Source organism: Mus musculus, chromosome 4, assembly GCF_000001635.26.
Source record: "Mus musculus strain C57BL/6J chromosome 4, GRCm38.p6 C57BL/6J".
In the NCBI taxonomy this organism is placed as follows: Eukaryota; Metazoa; Chordata; class Mammalia; order Rodentia; family Muridae; genus Mus; species Mus musculus.
Window position 1 is genome coordinate 81439233 of NC_000070.6, and position 6000 is coordinate 81445232.

General features: G+C 44.7%; 1 protein-coding gene across 10 annotated transcripts in view; it reads right to left on the bottom strand.

The window, feature by feature from the left end:
• Mpdz (multiple PDZ domain crumbs cell polarity complex component) overlaps nucleotides 1-3665 on the bottom strand; it is a 164399-nt gene extending 160734 nt beyond the window's left edge. For 7 of the 10 annotated variants that reach the window (XM_006537644.4, XM_006537649.4, XM_006537647.4 and 4 more), the window contains exon 1: nucleotides 3404-3665. The gene's annotated coding sequence lies outside the window, so the exon portion shown is untranslated. The remainder of the gene's footprint in view (nucleotides 1-3403) is intronic. The other 3 variants (NM_001305286.1, NM_010820.3, NM_001305284.1) reach the window with 1 other exon arrangement.
• Between the last annotated feature and the right edge of the window lie 2335 nt (nucleotides 3666-6000).

Consider the following 6000-nt stretch of genomic DNA (forward strand, 5'->3'; position numbering starts at 1 on the left):
AATTAAACAAAGTGTGTTGTTTTAATCAAACATACAAATCATCATGTTTACATTAATATTTTCTTCTTTAATGAATCTGTTTTACTATTTTTTAAGGCTTAGAAATATTTTAAGAAAATTATGCTCTTATAAAACACCAGAAAGAACTAAAGTTCTATCTATCTTCTAAAAGGAAAAAGGCCTTAGATATTCAGTGCTCAGTGTACACTTACAGAAAGGTCTTGGGCCAGAGATAAAATAGCCTTTCCTCAAATAGCAGTCTCCCTTTCTTACCAAGCATCATATTACCTCAACAATGCTTAGACTACCCAGCAGCCCCCTCTCTGACCTCTCTCCTTTACCCCAGGCCAACCTACTCTTCTGGTTCTAACCAGCTCACAGGCTGGGTTTCTCCAAGAACTTTCTTATAGGATAAGGAATGCATCTTCTTCCTACAAACTCATGGGAAATCCAAATCCTTAGCACCTAAGCATATGACTATATTTGGAGTTTCTTTAAAGAAATAATTAAGGTTAAATGGGGTAATCAGTGGCCTTAATCTAATGAGACCAGGCATCCTCTTCGGAAGAAAATAGGTCAACACACAAAAAGAAACAAATAGGAAGAAAATACAGAGATGTCCTCATCTACAAGGTAAAGAGTCAGAAACCAACCAACCAAATGCCACACTTGTTGATTGCTGTCCCCTGGGAACCAAGGCTATCACTTCCCATTATCACCAGCACATACATTATAGTTCTCCAGCTGTCAAGTCCGTTACACCAGACTGGGAATGAGATGCCGTTTACTGCACACACAGTGGCTGGGGAAGCAAGCAATGGGTAGATGCCAGAGAGTTTGGAAGTATATGACAGGTGAGACTGGGCTGCCTTGAAGGGACTACTGGTAAAACACAAGGACATTTGGATGACTTTTGAGATCACAGACAGAATGACAAACACTGGGAAAACCAAAACTCTGCCTACACATCCATACTTCCTACCCCTTCCCCTTCATCACCTACACACTTCCCCTTGACCCAAACCTTCAATTCTACTCTAGAAAAATACAAACTGATATCCCCTCTAGTTCCTGCCACCCACTTCCTTCCCAACCATTTCACCTACAGGTCTATGCTCTCTTCTTAATGGGAAACACTAACTTATGTTAACAGCAGCCCCAACAGCAAAACTATTATCACTTCATCATGTCCAGCAACCTAAGACCCTTTGGCTGCTTTCTTTCTTTCTTTTTTTTTTTTAATGAATCTCAAGACCACATACAAGACCTTTCTATTCTCCCCTCCCCTGTGATCAGTGAAGACATCAAGCTTCCAGAAAACTATTTTGTATTTATTTTGTATGCCTACTTCTGACCCATCCCCAGACCTTCCAGTGCCTAATCTAATGCAACAAGTCTCCAAAGCTCCCATTTACCACCTACTATCTACCTTAGATATTGAAGGCACCTGGTTAATTAGCAGTGATTTCTCCTCCCCACTTTTTCTCCCAGGGAGCCCCCCTTAAAATTATATAACTAATTACAATATAACAATTTTGCCATACTAGTTTCTCAAATTTGTGTAAATACTGCTTAGTAAGCAAAGCTTAAACTTAAAAGAGAAAAATACCTTTCTTATCAGCAAACTGATGCTTGAAACAATGCAACTATACCCAAGGATAGTTACAACCTAGTTATACCTAAGGCCAAATGTCTATTTTTACAAACCCACTGAAGCCACAAACATCCCTTGGACAATCTAGGAATCTTGGATTAACTAAGAACTCATCTGTTTCTTCATTCTTTAGTGTAGAACTTTCTCTGGGAGATGGGGCATTTACAGTACTTGGAGTCATATCCAGTCCAGTATGTTAACTCTGCCTTAAAGTATCTGATGAAATTCAGAGGATGTTAGCCATATTATAAATGTAAAAAGTGGAGCCAACCTGCAACTCAACTCAGTCAAATCTATGAGGATAGACTTAGGATGTAATCTGCAGAATGGTCTTTCTCTAACTCAGGTCAGTTACCTTTGCAGCAACTCACTGTTGCTCAGAAGGTTCTAGACCACCCCCCCCTCAGTCTTACCTCCAGAACACATATCCAGGATTTCATTTGTAAACCATTTTGCGTACTTTAGTTAAATGTTGAAAGTGCTAACCAGCACTGAATCAATGCAAATTTGCATTTCTGAAATTATCTCTCTAGTACCTTCCAACCTGCAGCAAAGTATGTTGTATAGATAGCCTTTACTCCCTCAAGGTGTTCCCTATTTAAAAAGCATCTGAAATGCAAAGACGCCCGTAGGAATTCAGTAGATCATTTTCTGGGTGACAGAATTTGGAGCACCCTAAAAACAAACTTAACTCCCTCACCAAACCACCATCAGGGTTCTGTGGTAAAATTAGAACGTGGTAAAGGAAGAAAGAAAACCAGAAGAAACTAGAAGAATCCAAGGAAGAAAGGAATGCATGAAAGACACAGCACACATATGCACTATTATCAATATGCTGAAAAAAAGTCCCATCAATTTTTGCTTATTTTTTTTAAATGGGGTGAGGAAGATAAGACAAATTACAGAGCCTTCCTCTATCCATAATAGCCCAGGTGCACTTTTCCAAAACTTTATATTAGAACTTGAAATTAAAAGCGTTCAAAGTTTAGTTTTATTAAAGTTTTAAATGTAATTGCTATTCTGGATTCTATCAGCCTCTAAATCCGTAATAAACTACATTGGATAATTTGATCGTTGTAAAATCTTCATCATCTCTTAACAAGTTCTACATGCAAAAACCTCCCAAACCCCTAGGACCAATCCCCCCCACACACCCTGTTCCCAGATCATTAATTTATGAAGGGCATCCTAAACGAGGGTCTATGGACACACAAAGGTGATGTCAACTGCACAGCTGTCCTACAGCACAGGATGAGGTGGCCTGGGCTCAGTTCTCAGATTCATCCCCTCAGGACACTAAAACAATACTGAGAGGAGTTTTCCCTCTGGCTGGTGAAGTCGCGGTCCTCTTATCTGATGCTAGAAGGAAACCCCAACCTTCGCCCGCAGGCCTGCGTATCCTCGGCGTCCTCCCCCCGCAGAGCAGCCCCCTCGCGCCCGCCCCGGCTGCCACCGCCCCCTCCTCCTCCTCCTCCCCGCCGCCAATGACCCGGGAAGGAACTGCCCAGTCCCCGAGTCCCTGGAGAATAAATAGCAGCCCAGAGAGCACCATCGCGCCCCACGAAGCAGGGCTCAGACACAAAGCGCCTCCCGCACGCTCCCCCACCCCCACCAGGCCCGGGCCCTCCCGCACTCCCCGGGCCCGCGCACAGCAACAGGCGCGCAGGCCGCGCGGAGAGCACGGCGGGGAGCGCGCAGCCCGGGAAACTTCCAGAGTCCCGGGGGCAGGGCTCGGGCGGGGCCGCTTACCGGGCTCGGCGGCCTGGCGGGGATTCCCGGGGTGGGCAAAGCGCTCGGCTCCTCTCCGCTGTAGTCGCGGCCCTCGGAGCGCCGTGTGGCGCGAACGCTCACGCGTGGCCGGAGAACCGGAGCCCGCGGCCGGCCAGCCTTGCTGCGCGCGGACCAGCCTCCCGGAGGCCGCGGGGCTGCGGGAAGCCGTGACGCCGGCGGGGCGCGCTGGCCAATCAGGGGCGCGGCCCAGCCGCCGCCGAGATGGAACGACCGGCGCACGGGCCCGGGCCCGCGTGGGTGACGGACAAGCGCGAAGGCGGCGGGGCGTGGGGCAGGCTCCTAAATGTGACTTCCAAAGGAAGTGCCCTTTTTTTAAGTATAGCGTTTCACACATATTGACGCGAGAAATACTTGCACTCCAGTGTTGCTGATATTTTATCAAAAACTTGAATTGGGCTAGGAATGTAGTTTTTGTGTTTTATGCTCCCGGCCCCTGCATTGGTAGTCTCTAGTTGCAGTTCTCCTAGTTCTTGGTGAGGACTGCCCTCTGCATTCGTGGCCTCTTGAGAAACGAGGTGGTCAAGGGAAGTCCTTTTTTGAGAAGTTACTTAGCACATCAAGATGCGTTCTTAGCCTGGTGAGACAATAAAAAGAAAAAAAGCAGCAAACTCCTCCGGGAAAGTGCTCAGAGTTGTCTGCTACTGGGAATTGGGGTGGGAGGGAATGCCCCTTTTCTGTTTTGTGACTTTTACAATTGTCTTTCTGTTGACCTCAGCTCTGGAGTCCCACAGTCTATCCCCAACCCCACACCCATTAAAGAAAATACAGCTCGCTCGCTCTTTTTTCTAAGTCTAATATTAGAGTGAACAATTTAAAACTCTCAGACTTTAAAATACAAGAATTGCGTTGTAATTTTATTTTGTCTAATAAAAAGCGATTTGCGTTTCTCTAACATTTACTAAATATTAAAGGAGGAAGCACGTGAAATGCACAAGAATGAAAGTGTTACCGTTCAATGAAAATTTTTGCTTGCTAATGTGAGTTGATTAAAGTGGATTCAGTGTCTTGGGTGGAGACAACACAGGGCCCAAACCTTCAATTCCCTTGGTTCCGCAAATATGAATCAGCATAGATTTGACATGCAGGAAAATGTGAACTCTGACTGGATGTCTTCAGAATGTGTGGATATGAGTCAGTTCTAGGATTTTTGAAAATGAAGATGTAGTTCGTCTGAGGGACATTTCATCCCATCTTCTCTTCCTCCCACAGTGCATTTGTGGGAATCTGTTCTATCAGGCGTCCCATCTTAAAACCAAACACAAAGGTAAAGAGAAGGGGCTAGGGTTAGGGGTAGGGATGGAGAGGATCTATCCACAGTTCTGTCTCTACCCAGTGTGTTCTTGATCACAGCTGCGCAAGAGACCCTTACTTCTGGGCCTGTCACTGCTCTGACAGTTGTCTTGGTAAGGGCCTTCTACTGCCTAAACTCATGGGGTGTATTTCTCATCTCATAGTTTGTACTGGCTGGTTTTGTGTGTCAACTTGACACAAGCTGAAGTTATCACAGTGAAAGGAGCCTCCCTTGAGGAAATGACTCCATGAGATCCAGCTGTAAGGCATTTATTTTCTCAATTAGTAATCAAGTGGGGAGGACCCATTGTGGGTGGTGTCATCCCTGGGCTGGTAATCCTGGGTTCTATACGAAAGCAAGCTGAGCAATCCAGGGGAAGCAAGCCAGTAAGTATCATGCCTCCATGCCCTCTGCATCAGCTCCTGCTTCCTGACCTGCTTGAGTTCCAGTCCTGACTTCCTTTGGTCATGAACAGCAAAGTCTAAACTGAATAAATCCTTTCCACTACAACTTGCTCCTTGGTCATGATGTTTTGTGCAGGAATCGAAACCGTGACTAAGACATAGTTTATGTTTTCTCATGCATTCACAGAGGCTGTAGAGACTCCTAAGCAAGAGCTAGACTTCGAAGCTTCCTTGTTTTCAAGTAGATCTGCAGGTCCTGGGGCATCCCTGTCTTTGCCATCTTTGAATACTGGAGGTCCTCAAGGTTCAGTTATGAATCTTCTTTCTGTTTTAAATGTACCTTTAAATCCATTTTCACTTCCACCTTCTCATCGAATGGCCAAGAATGTGCAAATTTGTATGTTCAGTTCAAGCATTTCCATATATTCAAGCATTTATTGAATATATCCATTTGCCTGGCTCTAACCTGGCTTTCCCAAAAGGGAATCTTAAGGGCTCTCTTCAAGTCTGGCCATTCATATATATTTCAGTGGCCATTACTTCTACAACTTAGGATGAAGCCATTGTGATAAATTCTTTTTTTTTTTTCAACACTTCACATTTATTTAAAACAAAATTCTTGGTGGTTTAAAATAGTACCAAGTCACTAAGTCCCACTGTTTAAATCCTTCCTTGCATTGCATATCTAGTGTAACTTAAAGAAGTGCTTTTCAGACATGGCCCCCAGGCCTGTGACATCGGGCCTGGGAAATTGTTTCAAATGTAAATTGAGTCACAGTACGTACCTCAAGTTAGTAACTGGGGATTTGCGAGCCCTCCAGACAATGAACATAAAAGAAACTCTGACTCAAAATGGGGAA